Source organism: Triticum dicoccoides, chromosome 4B, assembly GCF_002162155.2.
Source record: "Triticum dicoccoides isolate Atlit2015 ecotype Zavitan chromosome 4B, WEW_v2.0, whole genome shotgun sequence".
NCBI lineage: Eukaryota > Viridiplantae > Streptophyta > Magnoliopsida > Poales > Poaceae > Triticum > Triticum dicoccoides.
Window position 1 is genome coordinate 189,368,799 of NC_041387.1, and position 20,419 is coordinate 189,389,217.

General features: G+C 52.0%; 1 pseudogene; it reads right to left on the reverse strand.

The window, feature by feature from the left end:
• Positions 1–9,135: 9,135 nt before the first annotated feature.
• Positions 9,136–10,512, reverse strand: LOC119292616 (annotated as a pseudogene).
• Positions 10,513–20,419: the final 9,907 nt, after the last annotated feature.

The window sequence follows — 20,419 nt, forward strand, 5'->3', positions numbered from 1 at the left end:
AAGCGAGGAATATTGTGCCTCACAAATTTTTAACTTTGTCTGGACACGCATAAAATATTTGCAGCCAAGGCGTGTCTACCTATAGCTAATACTGCTAAACAATTCCATAGTGTTGTCGCAGATGAAACTGACAAGCAAACCATTCCAAAATACGCGATAAAGTACTTTGCTACAAAACATTATTGTGTGTATAACATATGTATATTCAACATATACGAACGTAACTGATCATTGTATGAGCAATCGCTTGATATAGCTTGCGCTCATATAGTTTTAATGAAAAATCATCGCTGCTTTGGATGACACTCAAATTTACTTGATAGCTACTCCCTTTGTCCGGTAAAAAGTGTACATATAAAAATTTTAGGACAATTATGTAGTGAAGTAAAAAAATACATTGGAAAGATGCAAGCCACCGTCTCTCTCCTTTTTAATTATTCAACCCCAATGAACCAACTGCATGTAAAAATTAAGGAGACTATGTGTAAAATGTTATTGGTCTTGATTACCGTGTGATGAGAGGAAAGCATTTTTTTTACTTTAAAATGCATTAGGAAGATAGAAATACACTCTTTTGTAGATAAATTTTAAATCCAAGCGTACACTCTTCACCAGATGAAGGAAATACAAAGATGTAGGCATACTTACACATATAGAATCAACTCTTGTTGTATTATAAAAAAGGGATCAAGGTCGCCGAAAATACATACCTAAGTATCAAATCCAGCCCTTGCACATCCCCTTTGCTGCTCGTCATAACTCATAACACATTGGTCGAAGTTTAGACAGGCAACATATCGACTGGAACAACCTATCATGGCGACACGATAGCTGATGATTTGTGCGCGTAAGGCTGGTTGTAATGGGGAGTATCATATAGTAGTATCATGCATATGATACTAGTGTATGATACTACAGCAGTAATGCATGGTATTATATGTTGGTATCATACATGACTACATTTATTGCCATGCATGACACAAAGTAGCACATCATTTAATATAATACGGTATCATGATATGATACTTAAGGCTTTCTTTCTTCATTTAACTTTATGCCACCTCATCAAAATTGCTTAGTTGACATGCATGATACTACCTATGATACTCCCATTACAATCAGCCTAATGGTGATTCGATCTTTCACGACAATGCATGGTTTGCAATTTTTTCCCTTGTCCTCCTCGCAGCCTTTAATATCAGTCTCTACATGTGCACGATCAGTGCACTAACAGAGATAATGACCTTCTTGGATCAACACATAGGTATCTATATGAAGATCAATCTTCGGTTGCTAGTTAATTTCTGAATGAAAAATCACATAAAATACTCACAATTGGGAAGCCCGAAACATGGATGTTTTCTAACTTGATTTAATAACTCACAATAAACGATCTCCATGTATATGGTCAAAGGGTCCGTCTAGAGCACATTTATATGTGACATAATTAGGTCACATCTAAGAGTGATGTCATTTGCTTTTGTTATTCCCTTTGTTTGGGTTGTCCTAATTGTTTCTTTTAGGGGGTAAAGCACATTTATTCAATAATCATAGAGTTTGGGATACAAATAATTTCAGGAGTTCCCACCAGCCACACATATATCCCACGCTCTAAAGAAACCACTGCCGTCAGACCATGGTCCCCCTCCTCTTGTCGTCCGAGCGGCAAGCGGAAGGAGAGGGGACCAAATTAGTGATTTTTTTTTCAAATGTCATTAACATTTATTTTAAATCCGTGAACTTTTTGAAGCTCATGATCTTTTTTCAAATTCGTGAACTTTTCTCAAATTAGTGAACTTTTTTTCAATTTCATGGACTTTTTTTAAGGCTGTTAACTTTTCGAACTCAATATCTTTTTCAAATTCCCAAACTTTTTTCAATTTCATGAACTTTTTAAAATAGATGTACTTTTTTTGATTTCATGAAGTTTTTTTTGAATAGGCGAACTTTTTTGCATGTGACTTTTTTAAAATATGTGAATTTACTTTTTTTTCCACATTTTTAAATAAAAATCATGTTTTCCCAAAATGTTTCAAATAGAAGCGATAAAATAAACAGTACAATATGTTGTGAAATAAATAGCGTGGCTACAATTGTTCTTTAATTATTCGCGATGCAGTCAGTTAAGTATCTCTAGTGGTTAGCCAAACATGTACATGAATGTAACCATGCAAGTTTGATTCCTCTAGGAGAGCCACTTTTTGGGAACCGGATCCTCTAACATCACGAAGGAAAGTCATTTAAGCTACAGTACCCTAACTTTCCTCCTTCACATTCATATGATTAAGACTAAAATAACTTGAATTAATTTGCAAATTACAAATCTATTGTATAAATCTACAAAAATTACATACAAACAAAATTATGATGCAATAAAATTAATTTTAGATTTATTTTTATCAAACAGTAACTACGTACAATACCTACTACAGTAGATCCATACAGTATTCCTAAAGTACTCTGACTTTTCTTCTTTACATTGCACTAGTTTACGCTGTAGCTTACATGACTTCCTGCCTTGATGATGTTAGAGGATCCGGTTCCCTCAATTCGGGGGTTTTCGCGCTATAAATACAATCTGCAGCGCATCATGTCGTGGGCCAGCCAACCAGGCGGTGCAGTGAGCGCCGGTTCCCTTTCACGTCGCTATAGGCACGGAATAGTAGGTCGCGACAATGAATGAGATGAGAGTGGTTGCCAGGCCAGACCAGTTCCGTGCTACGTGGCTAACTAGTTGGGGCGTATGTCTCATAAAAAAACCTGGTTGGGGCTTTTTTATAAGTTGTACGCTGTTCTTTTTTGTTTTCAGTTATACGTTGTTTTCTTTTGATAGACAAGGCACACTATGAGTTGTTATTCTTCTATAGAAAAAGACATATCAAAATAACGTGTGTTGTGTGCACAATTAACAAATGTTAGTACATTTTTCTAGAGAAAATCATGAATTTTTCAAAATAAGTTCGTGATTTAAGAATGTTCACAAAATTTAAATCCCGAAACTTAAAATTTCCCGTGGAACTAAAAAGACTCAAAAATTTAATGTTCGCTGCATATTTTGAAATCATTAAAAAAATAGGCTCAAAAAGTTCATTGCATATTTTAATGTTCAAAATTGTATTTAAAAATGCTCACATGGTACTTAAACAATGTTTGGCGTGCCAAAATGTTTAATGTTATTTAAAATAATCTCACAAATTTAATAAATCTTCACCATGCATCAAAAATTATTGAACGTTAGTTTAAAATTCATCCCGTGTTTTAAAATGTTATTGTAATATTAAAAAGTGTTAATCTTGTATTTAAAAATAATTTGTCATGCATTTAAAAATATGTTCAACATTATTTGGAAATTGCTTATTGCATAACTAAAAGTGTTTAAGTTGGTAGCGTTTGCAATTGCAGTAGTGTTGTACATGCAACGGGGTCGAGGGGGGGCAAGTGATGTGTCTAGTGGACATGCAAGTAGATTGGGTTTGGGACAAGTTGTGAGCCAAGTGTGGACATGCAACTGGGTCGGGTAGGCTGAGAAATCGGACATGCAATTGGGTCGGGGTGGACTTGCGTGTTAAGGTTTGACATGAAACTATGGTGGGCCGGGGTAAGATGTGTGTGGAGGGTGGATATCCAGCTGGGTCGGGTCGGGGCAAGTTATGTGTCCAGGGTTGATATGCAACTAGCTCAGATCGGAGGCAAGTTGTATGGGGATGAACATGTAACTGGGTTGGGTTTGGGGGGGGGGGGCGTATCTAGGCGTATCAACCGTAAGTGAACCAAAATCTTCTTGTTATTTCGGTTTAAAACAATTGAGTTCCTTACGGTTGAGTTTCATTTTGTTGCTCGAGGAAAATCAAGGTTTAAGCTCAGGGAGGTTGATGAATGATATTTTTTTGCGCTCATTTGCACCGTTGTTTAAACCGGATGATCCCAGAATTTTCAAGAAAATTAGACTGATATTGCCACTAATGACTAATGCATGCGAGAGATCACGAAGTCCTTGGGGAAAATCAACAGAACGCAAGAAAACATAAAGTTTGGTGGAGTAGAGAAGGCAGTTGGAGGCACAACAAATCAACAGAACGCAAGACGATACTTGGTATGAGCTCACGCGCTCGTACTGTCCACCATCAGCTTCAGGGGGTCCACCTGACCAACTTCTATAAGGGGGTCGACGCCTAGTTGTCAAGAGGAAGAGAACTTTTCTCGAAATGGAGAACCGGAACCAACTTCCATTAACTCCAGCTGATGCTATTTCTCATCTCATCTTCATAGCCGCCACCACCATCATCACTGCAGCCATCCATCTCGTTAGTCATACTTGTAATTGGTGTATCGCAACCGACAAATATTGTATGACATATTAACAATCAAGCATTCATCTTTATGTCGTCTTCAATGAGTTCATCTTGCGAGCATATCGCCATGTGTGAGTAATTCGGCCAGGCAATGGGTTGAGGCACGGCCTTGCGACCCGATGTATTTGTGGAAGCTGTCATTGGAATGTGGTTGTATGCTTGACTTTATTTGTATGTGTCCAATTGCAACGGAACTGTCTCTTGTCATATTTTTGGTCTAAGGCCCCCCAAGTACCCAAGATCCCGAAGATCGACCAAGGAGAAGGTAAAGAGCGAGGGGGACGTGGAACGCTTTCTCGAACAGCAGTGAGAGAAGGGGTTAATACAGTAGCGAAAAGCTATTCCTTGAGGATGAATGAGGTGTAGTTATTAAACTACCAATGCTTTTTTCTAAATATTTATTCTTAATAACCGAGGTAACCTTGCACGACGGTAAAGGCCATCGGTTAGACGACTGACTCTTGATGCAGGTCGGACACTGGTCAAGACATACTTTGAACACATTCCTCACATCTTCGCATCACAAGCACAACATGATGGTTGTCTTCCATACCACAGTTTAATATCATTAAGATCCTGAGCACAACTATAAAGTTATAAGAGTAAGACCTCAACTCATGTCTATTTTTAATACTATAGTGTTTACACCCAAAAGGTTGCTAAAGGTCTAGTTGATAAACTAGAATTTAATTAATTATAAATAACTTGTCAGAGCCTTTGTCGTAGTGCTCATCCTCTCGTGGGTTTGGTAACAAAGGGTAACTCCTTGGGGAAAATCCATGGGAACCTTCGCTATCCAAACCGGATCTCAAAGGGCATCAAGTGGGGAGTGTGCTCCTTTTCATCTTCTCATCACTACTTGATGCATCATCATTAGGACGATCAACAACCAAGCTCTTCCTCCTTGGACTTTCAAACAAGTCTCGGTTCTTCCACTTCTCCTCATCTTAAGCTCCTTTTAACAACGTAAGAGAGTGAATGGTCTTCCTTCTTCTTCAACTTTTCCCCTTTTTCTTCCTCTTTGTTGGAACAAACCTTGAGCAAGCATGAGCTAGAACACAATTAAGAAACATAGTTAGCAACACATCTTCATAATTAAGAAACATAGTTAGCAACATATCTTCATAATTAAAAGCTAAAGCACTCACATGTAGCAAACAATCACCTTATCACTATCATTGCAACCACTTGGGTTCATGCGATCCACATTGCTCAAACAAGTAGACCATTTTTTATATCCGGTGGTTATTGTTCTCCAACTGTGGCAGAGAGGAGCCGATGCTCATGACTAGTTGTGTTGTGCTGATAAAATACTCTTTTCATGCGCTTCCAATATGCGCTCATGGGTTGATCAGTTCCGATGGCGGCATCAAGAGAGACTTTCTTTCAAATTATACATAGCAACACACTTTGGTGTTGTACTTTACGGTTCTTCCCTGTGAAGCGTTAAGAAAACCCTCATTATCCATGCCAAGATTGTCCTCATCATATTGTGTTTCATCTTCTTGGGAGGAAATTTTTTGAGAGACAAAATCTTCATTCACAGTACTTGTGAAACTTAAAAAAATGTATCATCATCAATACTACAAAGCTCGTTCACAGGTCATTCTCCACGACTAGAGGTGGGGGCACAAAAAGCAACATCAACCATCGCCGACTAAGTAGCCACAATAGGCGACGAAGCAGGGGGGATAGCGGCGTTGACCTTCGTATTCTTCACCCTGGACGAAGCCGCGGAGGGTTTGCGCGCGGCGTCTTCCCGTCGCTGCCTCTATGATTGGTTGTGGCGGCCTTCGTCCATGTTGTTGGCTCCTTCCTGGTGGCGGCGCCGGGTCCTGGGAGGCGCAAATCTGCTGCATTGAGTAGGGGGGCATGGCGGTGGCCTCGGCGGCGGAACCGTCAGGAACCGGCGATGCAACTATGGCAAGGAGGGTCAGAGCGGCATCGGCGGCCGCAGGTTCGGAGGAGTCTTTCATGGGGCTCCTCGGGTCGCTAGGCGGCGACAGGCGATGATCAAACTCGATGCGGCACGGGAACTTTCAGCGCAACGGTTGATGACTCGGCGCGACGCGATATGTTAATTTGCTGCTCTATTTTGAAGGTGTTGCAAATTTGAAATAAATATTTTGCATCTATTTTTTTTGGGAGTACGTCAATGGCGTGCCATACCTTTATAGAAGGGAGCAAATAGATTACAAAAATCCAACTTCCGATGCGAACATCAAATGCAGAACACCCACACCACTCAAGGAAAGTAAATCAACTCCTCACAAAATGATCTAGTCCTCCTACACTCACACCCGCACGGTCCCAATCTTTTAGTTCATCTAGAATTTGCTTCGCGAGATCAGCCAGTGACTTGAATTGCTCTGGTCTATGGAACATCCTAGCGTTTTTTTGCTTCCCCAGCGCCCAAGCCAGCTCAATAACCAGAGAATTGAAGCCCCGCGTATCTTTGCCGGGAACCGTCGCCCTTAATCACCATCTTACAAAAGTATCCATCATTTCTATTAGGATGACATTGGTGTGCAGCAGATCAAAGCCCGTGTACCATACGTCCCTGGCGTATACACACTGCACCAGTATGTTGTCTGCATTGTCCTTGTCCTGCAAACAAGTGAAACAGGCCGAAGGGTGATTCCAAAGACAGTGCCTAGCACGCTTGTCAGACGTTCAGAGTCTACATTGCACCGCGAACCAAGCAAATATCATGCACTTGGGTGGTGCCCATCTCCTCCGCATGCTCTGAGCTGTGCGTGATCTCACCAATCCTTTGTAAAGTCTATTGTAAGTTGACTTGACCGTGTAGACTCCTGTAGGATCCGCCGGCTAGGAGAACCCATCTTCAGCCTCACTGGATCTTTGAACCATGGCGATAGCATGTCTCAAGTGCACCACTTGCAGTAGTGACATCACTGAAGAGTCCGACTCAAAATCCAGCTTCCAGCGTTCATTTGTTAGTGCCGCAGAAACTGTCCTGGTTTTTTTGGTTCTAGTGTTCACCCGCTCCGCTAGCATTGGAGCGATATCGCTCACTGAGAACCCATGAATCCATCTATCTCTCCAGAAGAGGACCCTGTCTCCTTTTCCACCTTGATCGTAACTAAGCTCTTAAAGATTGCCCGAGCATCTTTATCCACCATGAGCACAAGGCCTTGCCATGGCCTCTTGGGGTCCGTCCGTCTTAACCATTCCCACCGAACCCTTAGTGCCAAAGCTTGTATGAGGATTTTTCACACCTAGACCACCAAAATACAAATTTTGCATCTGCTGAAACGACGTCTTTATCCGATAATGATGTAAAAAGCGGTTACTTATAAGGTGCCTGTTGGAGATGCTCTTACGCTGTGATGACATGATAAACTGATACTCCCTTCGTAAATAAATATAGAAGTGTTTGGATTACTACTTCAGTGAACTAATCGATATAACATTTCTTTATAGAGGGAGGGAGTAGAACCGAGACAAGCGAAGAGGGCCCCCCTTCTGCCTCGCGCTGCCTTCCCTAGGGCGGCTCGAGGGCATCTAGGGTCTCCCTTGTCTTCACCCAAGGCGGTCGCTGGGCAGCGGCTGTGCGGCTGCCGATGACGGTTGCGGCAAGGTCTCCGTTGCTTCTCTCTCGTGAAGGACTCCGGATCCAGGGCGGCGGCCCTTGGCGGCGAGGCGACGCCGTCTCCGGCTGGCGGCGTGCGCGGGAGGTGCGGGCCGGCTTCCTCGGCTGCTCGGGCGGCGAGGAGTAGGCGGATTGCGGCCGTGGGGCGGCGAGGTTTTCCTTCCTCCGCTCCAGATTTGAAGGTCAGGCTCCCCCTCTCAGCTCTCTTCCTCCACTGGCTCGTTCGATTTGGGGCCTTTGGCCGCTGGATGCGGTGCCGGCGGGGTGCTCCCCAAACTGGCGGTGTGGGAAGAGCCCGGGGGAAACCCCTATTTGGTTTTTTTCCAGCACGACGGCGGCACCTTTTTGGCGTCGTTCTACTCCCTGGAGTCGCCGTTGTGGGCTCCCCTCCACACCCCGGCCAATCTTCCTGGGCGAAAGCTCGAATCCCGTCTGGATGGGCGGCAGTGGCGCCAGGTGCGTCGTGTCCTCCTTGGAGGCGCCGCCTGGGGAAGCTTGGTGCTTTGGGGTTGTGTGCAACAGCTTGTAGGTGGGAGGCTGGTGTCTATCGAGTCTCTGTGGCTCGGTACCTCCTTCACTTCGGCAACTCTTCTGGCGGCTTACCCTCTACTATTGGCCTCCTTCGGTGTCTGCGGTGTTGCAGATGTGTGTGTGCCCGACTTGTGGTTGTGCTCCGTGGTTGGCCCAGACTCGAGACCAACCATTGCTCAAGCTTTCGAGTCAGCGTCTCTACATTCGACGGTGCACGCCTTCGAGCCTAGGCGAGGGGAAGGGATCCCCTTCGATGTTAGAGAGGGCAGGTGTTGGGTCATCTCCTCTGCTGGTTTCTAGTCCTGTGTTCGATTCCTCTGCCAGTTGCTGATCCTCGAGGCTTCACTCGTAGTCATATTGGTGGCTTGCTGTAGTGGGCTTATCGTCAACTAGCAGTTCTTCATAGTTAATCTTTTGTTTGCCGGTTGTAGGTGTAGCGTTGTAAGCTGTTCTTGCAGCCCTCTTGTATCGTTTGGCCGATGTTGTGTGGTGCTCTTGTTCTTGTACTCCTGGCCGATCGATGGCTTTGTTAATTCAAAGACGGGCTCTTCTTGAGCCTTCGTTCAAAAAAAAAGACAAACGAAGAGGCAGCCATGTATGATAACTCTTGCAGCTACCTTTGGTGACTGCGACAAAGATTCAAGCTTTCCCCTCCGGCGCTGCCGCGTCCAGCGAGACGGCGGCCCAGAATTCCTTGTCCTGCTCGAGCGCTGCCATGTGCTCCGGCGTGAGCGTGAGCTCCGCGTCCATGCTGCCTCCACCCTCCTAGCTGGGGTACAAGGACGTCTTTCCATCGAACTTGTTGGCCTTGCCGCTCTATGCCGCCACCGGCTTCCCCCAGCCGAAGTCGCAGTTGTACACGCTGAACCGCGGTGAGCTCCCAATCATGGTCCCGCAAGGGTCGAACCAGCTCAGGGTGTACACCATCGGCTTAGCCATCCATGCTGCCATGCGTGCCCTGATGTCCGCGTCCGTGTGGGCCGCCACTGTGTGCCCCATGACAGCCGCCGCCCACCCATGCCCATCGTGCGCCAGCAGCTGCCACGGTCGCGCTGCCTCCGTGCCAACAGCGTAGATGGTGTTCCCAAAGCACACCACCGGCAGCGCCGGTCGAAGACGCCCGCGATTGTTGATCGCTGCACGGTACACCTTCTCCTGCTCCAGCGCCAACCCCCGGGCGCGCGTGATGCACCGCCACAGCAAAGATGTCATCGCTTGGAACCGTGTCAGGGCGGTGGCGCCCACCTTGTCCTCGACTGCCAGGAGCTCTTCTCGGGCCCTCTCCTTGAGAGCCACCAATGACTCCGCCGAGAAGTGGAGCATGGGCTCACGCAGCTGTGGCTGGGACAGCCGCTCAATGAGTTCTGACACATCGGTACACGGTAGCACGATGGCGTAGCCGCGCCACCGTTGGGCGACCAATGCTCAAACAAGGGCCACCTTGGGTGTGGGGGTTCCTGAGGCGAAAGAATCTTGGAGCGTGCAGTCTCGGCCCAAGCGTAGAGGAAGTCCAAGAAGGCGGTGCCGTTCAAGAGCGTGTGGTTGTACACGAAGCTGGCAAAGGCACCGTCGACGAGCTCGGTGACCTGGGAAATGAAGAGGGGGCTATCCTGGCCGTCGTTGCTGATGCCGTCGTCGAGCCAGAAGAAGGATTGGACGACAGTGTCACATTAACATAGGGAGGAAGCACGTCAGCGATGGCGAAGCCGTCGGTGACGGCGTGGAGGATCTCGACGCCCTAGCCATCGCAGTCGATGGAGACCGAGCAGCCGACGACTTCGCCTGGTCATCGCGGTGCTTGTCCATCAGGAAGCTGCCAGCGATGGGTTAGTATTTGGCGAGCGCGTCGGTGAGGGCGTCGGCGACGTGGAGCGTGGGGTCAGCTGGCGGGCCGAAGAGGAGGCCCTTTTGCATGTAGTTGGCGGAGAGCATGGAGACGTCCCGGGGGATGAGCTGGATGCGCTCGCGCGGCCGAGGCGGCGGCTTCACCGTGCGCGACGACAACACGCGCACCATCGACGTTGGCGATGGCGACGACCTTCTGTTTGCTCCGCACAGGAGTCGCCTCGTGGGTCAATGTCGTTGTGTGTGTGGGGGGGCAGGAATAGGTGGCCCTTGGTCATGATATCGGCAAATTGTTGAGAAGTAGGGACGTGCAAAACATGAATATGGCCAAGGGACACATGTTCCCGAACAAAATGAATATCCAACTCAATATGCTTGGTCCGTCGATGCTGCACCGGGTTAACGGAGAGGTAGACCACCGAGACGTTGTCGCGGTAGACCACCGTGGCACGGTCAATAGGGCAAGAGAGCTCCTGAAGAAGCTGGCGAAGCCACGAACACTCGGCAACGGCATTGGCCACCACACGATACTCAGCCTCAGCACTGGAATAAGAGACCGTAGGCTGCCGCTTGGACGACCACGAGATGAGTGAGGGTCCAAGATAGACACAATATCTCGAAGTGGAGCGACGAGTGTCAGGGCAGTCCGCCCAGTCTCATCGGAGTAGGTGGTGAGGGCGGTGTCGGCGGAGGCGTGAAGAGTGACGCCAAGATCCATAGTGCCACAGATATAGCAGAGAATCTACTTGACGGCAGCCCAGTGAACGCCTCGTGGAGCATGCATATGAAGACACACCTGCTGCATGACATACTGGATCTCTGGTCGAGTCAGAGTGAGGTACTGGAAATCACCAACAATAGACCGATAGAAAGCAACATCCGAAGTAGGAGAACCATCCGTGGCAGAAAGCTTGGCCTTCGTATCAACAGGCGTTGCGATGGGCTTGCAGTTAAGCATGCCGGCGCGCTCGACGAGCTCGTGAGCGTACTTCCGCTGGTGAAGGAAGAAGCCATCCGGACGGCGCACCACCTCGACACCGAGGAAGTAGTGCAAAGGACCCAAGTCCTTGATGGCGAACTCAACGTGAAGACGAGCCGTGAGCTGACTGAGGAGACCAGCCGTACATGCCGTCAGGATGATGTCGTCGAAATAGAGCAACAAGTAGGCCGTGTTAGAGCCCTGATGATAGATGAAGAGCGAGGCGTCCGAGCGGGTAGAGCGGAACCCAAGCTGGTGGAGAAACGTTGCGATGCGCTGGTACCAAGCGCGCGGATCCTGCTTGAGTCCGCACAAGGACCGCCAAAGCAGGCACACGTGGTCGGGAGTCGCCGGGTCAACAAACCTGGTGGGCTGCTGGCAGAAGACCTGCTCCTCGAGGTGACCATGGAGGAAGGCGTTGGAGACGTCCATCTGGTGCACCGGCCAAGCACGGGAGGCCGCAAGGTGGAGAACCGTGCGTATCATGCCGGGCTCGACGACCGGAGCGAAGGTGTCGGTGAAGTCGATGCCAGCATGCTGTCGGAAGCCATGAACGACCCAGCGCGCTTTGTAGAGATCAAGGGTACCATCAAGACGGAGCTTTTGTTTAAAGACCCACTTCCCGGTAATCACATTGGCGTGCCGGGGACGGGGAACAAGCTGCCACGTCCGGTCGCGCAACAGGGCGTCGAACTCCTCTTGCATCACAGCCATCCAGAGCGGGTCACGAAGAGCGGCTCAAATGGAGGACGGCAATGGCGACGGCTCAGAGGTGGACATCGCATGGACGTAGTCATCCGAGGCGTAGCGCGAGCTCAGGCGAAAAACACCCGTACGAGCGCGGGTGACCGGACCGGCCACAGGCGCCGGGAAGGGGGGCATGGGCGCCGGGGGCGTCGAGGGGGCCCAGACACCGGGGGCGCCAAGGGGGGCTGCGGGGGCCGCGTGCGCCAATGTCGGGGGCGCCAGGGGGGCGGCAGGCACTGGGGGCACGGGAGCGCCGCGGGGGCTGCGGGCGCCAACGCCGCGGCTGTAGGTGGCGCCGCATGCGTGAGGTGAGCCTCAAAGCCAGGGGCGGGCCAAGAGAGGCGCGCGAGCGCCCTGGGAGAGGCGTCGAGGAGCCCGCATCACCAGTGGCGGGAGGAACAGCCGGTGTACCTGGTGAAATGGAAACACATGCTCATCAAAGTAAACGTACCGGGAAGTGAACACACGGTGGGAGACAGGATCGTTGCACCGATATCCCTTGGAGTTGGAGAGGTAACCGATGAAGATGCAAGCGATAGATCAAGGTGCAAGCTTGTGAGAAACAGTGTCGGCAGTGATGGGGTAGCAAAGGCACCCAAAAATATGCAAGTCGTCATAAGATGCGGGCATACCAAACAGAAGATGGTGAGGTGCATAGTTTCACCGTGGGTGGCAGGGTCTAATGTTAAGAAGAAGTGATGCAGTGGCGAGTGCGTCCGACCAGAAATGAGGTGGTACGTTGGCATGAAACAGGAGTGTGCGAAGGCAGTCATTCAAAGTGCGAAGGACGCGTTCGGCTCGACCGTTCTACTGTGAAGTGTACGGGCATGTGAGGCGGAAAACTATGCCCTGATGCGACAAAAAGGTGCGGAAAGCGTGGTTGTCGAACTCTTTTCCATTGTCCATCTGAAGCGCAAGGATGGCATGCCCAAATTGCGTGCGGACATAGGAGTAAAACACCGTCAAGATAGAGAGTGCATCCGACTTTCTAGGCAAAGGAAAAGTCCACACATAATGAGAATAATCATCAAAAATGACCAGATAATATAAATAGCCCGATTTACTGGAAATCAAAGAAGTCCACACATCGCTATGAATCAACTGAAAAGAAAAAGAAGCAATGGTGGTGGAATTATTAAACGGCAGGCGAACATGTTTGCCGACTCGATCTTATTGCAACTGAAACTGAAACTCCTAAGAATATGACAAAGTGTGACGGGGTTGGGATGACCCAAGCGAGCATGCCAGAGATCGACTCCAGCGGAGAGAGCAACCGGTGCGGTGGTAGTGGATGAAGGCGAGTGTTCCGGATAGAGCTCGTCGGGGCTGTCACATCAGTGAAGTATCATCCTGGTTCGAGCGCCTTTGACACAAAAACCAAGCTCGTCAAATTCAACGGTAACAGGATTTTCACGAGTGAAACAACGAACGGAGATGAGATTCTTAATAAGATGAGGTGAAACAAGTATGTTAGACAAAGATAATGAAGTAGAACTAGAAGAAAAAGAAGTGTGCCCAACATGTGTGATAGGAAGTGTGGAACCATCGCGGACAATGATGCGGCGGTCGGTGGAGACAAGAGTGAAGGAGGCAAGGTTACCAAGGATGAGCAAACATGTGAGCCGTAGCACCGGTGTCCATGTACCAATCACCACCTCAAGTGTAGTTGTTCGGTGTAGGAGCGGCATGCAGCCCGGTGAGGAGCACCGGGTCCCAGGGCGCCGGCGGCAGGGCCGGCGAGGGGGCGGAGACGCCATGGGGAAGCCGTAGCCGCCGCTCAACAGCGGTGGTGGGTACGCTCCATACAACCCCGGCTGCAACTGCGGTGTCGGATAGGTCGGATGGTCCGCCGGAAAAACCTGCAGGCCCGCTAACAGATGCTGCAGGTGTTGGGAGCCGTCTGGCTGCTGCCTAGCGGGCGAGTGTTGGTCCGCTGACGACCCCCACCAGTACCTGGGAGACTCGTACACGGGTGAAGCCTCGTACGCAGGCGAAGACCCGTATGTGGATGCGGGAGGAGTTCCGTATGCCCCGTACGTGGGAACGGACGCGCTGTAGGTGGTGGCCGCCCCGTATGGCGGCGGGGCCGCGCCGTAGGGTGCCGTCGGCGGGTCGGCAGAGGCGGCGGACGACGGGCTTGGTGACGCCATTGCTAGTCCGACGACGGTGATCGGCGTGGTTGGGCGGCAGCAGCAACAGGCTTCGGTGACACGAGTGGCAGTGGCTGGCGAGGCGGTTGGGCGGCGGCGGCAGGCGATACGCGCGGCAGCAGCAGAGACACAGGTGTACGTACTACTATAGACCACCACATATGGAAATAGATTGCTGGATGGATTTTCTGGACGTGATGCTAGCTAGACGAAGCTAGCGATCGATTGCTTGTACAAGCACGTATACGGAGCTAGCGATCGATCGGCTGTACATGAAGCTAGCAATCGAGTGATCCCCTGTACAAGCGATCGAGCGGCGCAGGCGGCTGATGAGCGAGCGGCGCGGGCGGCTGGGAGCGAGGAGAATCGGGCGGGCGGCGCGGTGTAGCGCGTGCGGTAGGCGAGACGAGGCTGGCGATGCGTGCGGCGCGGATGGGTAGTGCGCGGCGTGCGGCACGGAAGGTTAGCGCGCGGTAGAGAGGAGCGGCAGCCGGTGTGGAAGACGCGCGGGTGGCGGCAGCGAGGTGGCGGCAGCGGCGGCGGTGCAGGGAAGGTGCGCGGTGACGGCGGCAGCAACGGAAGGCTAGGGTTACCTAAAAACTGATACCATGTTTGATATTGTAATTGCACGATGTATTGCTCTTTGTGCATATGCACGTATATATGATGTACAAAGGTGGACCATGGACCTCAATTATACAAGAAACTAGAAGGTGCGCCCAATACATAATATGCATATAACACATATACTCAACAAGCAGGAAAATAAATACTCCCTCCGTAAAAAAAATATATGAGCATTTAGATCACTAGAGTATATGCATCCGTTCTTAAAATAATATGTTGCTAGGGTAACAAGAAGCCACCACCTAAAAAAAATCACAAAACACATCGCTGCATAAGCCTATGAATAACAAATCGCACTAATTCGCCTATTAGCATGTCGTGATAGCAAATCTGACTGGTTGGACCCGCATGCCAGGGCCACGTGGAAAGTGCCGCACTAGCCTTCTTTCGACCATAACCATCTTTTGTTAGGAATAAACCACACCACTATGGTGAGCTCCGTGCACGAGTACGTGTTTGTGTCTGTGTCGAGGTCTAGGTCAAGCCCGGACGCTGGTGTGGCCGCGTTCGAGGTCAGGTTGTGTCAAGCTGGTTTGTGGCTTTGTCTGCGATAGTGTGACGATGGAGGCAGTGGCGGAGCTACAAATACAAAGTTGGATGGGCAGGACTGAAGCTGACGCTAAATCTTGGTTGCAATCTTGTAGTGATCTATATTCATAGGCTGATCCTGTGTATAGTTTTGTAATTTTGCTAAAAGTCTGGGCGGCCTATTCGGCCACAACATAGATCCGCCAGTGGGAGGCAAGATGTAGCGGGTGCAGCGGAGGCGTGATGGCGCCCAGGTCTCGCAGATGTGCAGGCGGCTCATGTTCGAGGAAGACCGGATCGCCTGGGCGTGCGTGCGCGGTGTGACTGCGGTGTGCGTGGGCGCTGCGTCCCGTGGGATGCAAAACATGCTGTAAATCGTAGTTTGCTAGGACTATGGTGAGTCCAGCAATAACAGAAAAAGGACGAGGCGTTTTGAGGGCCGAGGCATTTGTCGCTGACAAAACCCTACTCTGATTTTCTTCTTATTGTACCTCTGTCTGAGAGAGAGTGTGAGAGAGAGCGAGTAGAGCTTAGCTCCAACATCTTTGACCTTTCACATCTGCTCTCTCTCTATATATATAAGGTAGGTCTATTCTAGCAAAGTACAGAGGTTCTGCTGAGGGCACAGCTCAACAAGCCCAAAGAAATAAAAGAACAGAATGCGCCAGATGAAGAAAACGCCTAGTCTAGTTCCGGCGGGGGCGGCGGCGACAGGCGGATGACCATCGAGCGAAGATCGGTGATGAAGGCTGAGATGGCGTCGTGGTCCCGGGGGCGGCTAAGCGGCCGCCAAAGCTGCAAGAAACCCGAGAGTTTGAAAAGAGCGTCAAAAGCCCATCGGAGAGGCGTGCGCTGAATCACAAGATTATTGCGGACAGTCTAGAGGGTCCAGGCAAGGACCCTGATCTCGAACCACCTAATGTGGCGAGAAGTCACGGGGGACATCTGGAGCTCGGCAAATAAGTCAGGGAAGTTGGTGTGGCACCAATTTCCACCGACCGCTTCGCGAAAGCAGCTCCAAAGGAACTGAGCGGACACACAGGAGAAGAAAATGTGGTTCGAGTCTTCCGGGACCCCACAAAGCGGGCAGGTGCCAGTGCCCGGGCCATTACGCTTGCGCACCTCCACCCCAGACGGGACCCGACCGTGAATCCATTGCCACATGAAGATACGGATCTTCAGGGGCAGGCGGATGGACCACACCATCGATAGGGGGAGTGGGGCGGAAGATGGAGCGATGGCCATGTATAGCAACTTGGTGAAGAATTGTTCTGAAGGCTCAAGGCGCCATCGCAGCAGGTTAGGGCCACCATCCACCATCGGTTCGTGGAGAGCAACACAGGCAAGCAACTCACGCCAGGTGGCGGATTCCATGGGGCCAAAGGCTCACCGGAAAGCAAGGCGCCCTAAGTCAAGAAGGGCCCTATCCACAGAGATCACGGGATCGACGGAGATGGAGAAGAGGCCGGGAAAGCGAGCCGCAAAGGGCGCGTCCCCGGCCCAACGATCAAACCAGAACAACGTCGATGTTCCGGGTCCCACTGAGATGGAGGTCCCAATATGGAGGACCGGGAGAAGATGGACAATCAACTACCAGAACTGAGATCCGCCAGACTTCTGGCAAAAGGGGAGGGGTTGTCCGCGCAAGTATTTGTTCCGGATGATGTCAAGTCAAAGGCCACCGTGCCCTTGCGAGATGCGCCAAAGCCAGCAGGAGAGGAGGGCGATATTCATCCGTTTAGAGCACATGATGCCAAGGCCACCTTGTTCCCGGGGTTTGCAAATGTCAGGCCAACTGACCATATGATACTTCTGCTTGTCATTGTCGCCCGCCCAGAAAAAGCGGGACTGGACCTTGGCGATCTCCTTGTGAAGGGTCTCGTGGAGGCTGTAGAAGCTCATGAGGAACAAGAGGAGGCTGGAGAGGGAAGAGTTGATGAGGATAGTCCGGGCCGCTTTGGATAGCCACCTCCTGTGACATGGCTCGATGCGCGTTTGGAGCTTGGCCACGAAGGGGCGCAAGTCCGCTACAATGAGAAGGGAGTCACTAATGGGCGTCCCCAAGTAGGTTGTGGGGAAGGAGCCCATGCGGCAATTAAGCCTGTTGGCGATGGACAAAGCCTCCACAGGGGAGTATCCCATCACCATCACATCACTCTTGGCGAAGTTGATCTTGAGGCCCGACATCTGTTGGAAGCAGAGAAGGAGGAACTTGAGGTTGGAGATATTCGTCTCCGAGCCTTCGACCATGATGATAGTGTCGCGGAGCCACAGGCGAGGTGGGGAGTAATCCCACGAATATGGCCAGCAGCTTTCGCCTTATCAAGGATGGACACCAGCGCGTCCACGACCATATTGAACAAGAACGGGGAGAAGGGGTCGCCTTGTCAGACCCCACAAAGGGTGGGGACGAAAGGGCCGATCTCACCATTATGTTCACGGCCGTGTGACCGCAAGTGACCATTTGCATTACTCTCGTGATCCACTGGTCGTCGAAACCCTTCTGAAGAAGGACTTCCTGAAGGAAGGGCCAGCTAACCATGTCATAAGCCTTATGGAAGTCAATCTTCAGAAAAACCGCCTTGTGGTTTTTGATGCGAACCTCATGGAGGACTTCATGAAGGACTAGGACCCCATCCAGGATGTAACGGCCCTTAATGAAGGCCGACTGGTTGGGATGCGTCACACGGTTAGCCAGCAGGGTCACCCTATTGGTGTACCCTTTGGCCAGGATCCGGAAGATCACGTTAATGACTGTGATCAGGCGAAATTGATGGATGTCGGACGCCCCAGGGACCTTTGGGATGAGAGAGATGATCTTGTAGTTGAGGCGTCCGAGATCAATGGCGCCTATGTAGAACTCGTCGAAGATAGCCATGACCTTCGGTTTAATCACGTTCCAGAAGGTCTGGAAGAATTTAACATGGAGGCCATCCGGTCCAGGCGCTGAGGAGGGGTTCATGCCCTTGATGGCTTCCCAGACCTCCTGCTCAGAAAAGGGGGCCGTAAGGGCCGCGTTCTACGTCTCAGACACCAACTGGGGACCAGACCAATAATCGGGGGCAAGAGAGAGGTCGCTCCGAGGAGCGGCAGAGAATAAGGATCTATAGAATCCGTCGACGTGGGATCGGATGTCGCGAGGGTCATGAAGGAGCATCTCACCATCCCACAAGAGAGGGATGGTGTTGCGTCTACAGCGGCCGTTGGCAATGGCCTGGAAGTGTGCCGTATTCGCGTAGCCCTTCAGGACCCATTTCTGAGCACCACGGAGGCGCCAATAGGCCTCCTCATCGGTGTAAATCACGGAGAGCTGGTCTTCCAGGTCGTACCGGGACAACCACTCATCCGGAGGGAGCCCCACCGAATCAGCGTGCAGGTCAAGGGCCTGGATCTCGGATAACAACGCCTTCTTGCGCTCCCGAAGGTCACGACCCAGGTTAGCACCCCACCCCTTCATGAAATGTCGTCCATGCTTCGCGTAGAAGTGCCATGAGTCAATGGCCGAGGGGGGCGGGGCTGGGGGTGGGCGCGAGCCTCAATCCACCGAGCGCCAACCGCATCGATGAACATGGGTTGGGAGAGCCAGAAGGTCTCGAATCGGAATCGAGGGGTGATTGGCGGACGCTCGTCAGCCGAGGAGAGGAGTGGGGGGACATGATCCGAGCCAATCCGGGTGATGGCGCGAAGGGAGGCAAAGGAGCAGCGGAGGTCCCACTCTGGGGACACTAGGACCCGGTCCAGGACGCATTGGGTCAGGGCGGCCTGGCGGTTGGTCCAGGTGAAGCTGGCACCAATCCTATCAATTTCGTGGAGACCAAGGTCGGCAATGAAGTCATGATAGTTACGAAAGTACCGGTTGGCGATGCGAGGGATGGCGGCCTCTGATGACTCTCCTGGCGACGCCCGAGACGACGCGCACCCGGCCGCGTCGCCCGATGTCCTCGCCGGCGCTCCCGTCGCCTGTCCTTCCCCGGTCCTTGCTGCTCCGCCCCCTCCGCCGTCACCGGCAGCTGCGGCACCCGTGACCGGTTCCCCCCCGGTTGCGCTGGGCTGATCTGGCCGACGAGCCGCCCTTTCCCCCGCCTGCCTCTCCGGCCGTTGCACCCACGCGCCGCTCTGTGCTGCCCCGCCGGGCCGGTGGCTCAGCCCCCTAGGAGCGGGGTTCTGCCTCTAGCTCGCGACCATCGCGGGTGCAGGCGCTGCCCTTGAACTCGTCTCAGGCCGGTGGTTGCCATGGCGTGGCGTTGAGGGCCGGGGCTGCTCGCCGCCGGCGCGCTCGGGCCTGGGGTGTGGCTGGCCGCTCCGAAAGGGGCGCCGCCCGCTCCTCCTGGTGTCGTCCGGTGCCCGGTGCCGACCCGGTGGCGCCCCCGACGCGGCCCGCGGCTCACAACAGCCCTGTGCCCTCGCCTCCGGTGCGGCGGCTGTCGCCCTTTCGATCGTTCGTCGCTGCCTTCGTCTCCTCTGCGTTCCGTTTCCGGCCCTCTCTCACTCCATCTCACGTCGCCGGCTCCCTCCGGTGCCTTGCCGATGGTGGCGGCGGTGCCTTCCGCGAGAGGGGAAACCCTACGTGAGACCAACCCGCGCCGCCTGCTGGACCAGGCTCCCTCCGTGCCGGGTGTGTTGGGCCCTGGCCCGGCCCATCCTCGGCTCCCGCCGACTAGGCCACCTCCCCCTCAGCTGGATCGGCCCATGGGAGCTGGGCCGCCTAGGTGCCCTAGGCCCAGCTCTCTGGTGCCCTCGATCTAGCTCCCCAGGGGCCTCCCGGTTCCCCCAGTTCCCTCGTCCGCCGCCCCCTGCTCCCCCTCGATCTCCTCTGCTCCCCCGAGCCCTCCTGCGCCCCCCTCCTGCTACTCGCCTCCGCTCCCTCTCCCTCCCGGGCGGCATTCGGTGCAGCCCCTCCTCCCCCTCCTCCCTCGCCGCCCCTCCCGCGCCTCGGCCCCTGATGCCCTGGAAGTAGGACGACGGCGGCGTGCGGCACAAGCGCTGCACCGACAAGCGGTCCAACAGCCGCGACCCGCCTCGGCCGTCGCCCGCTGCGCTCCGCCGC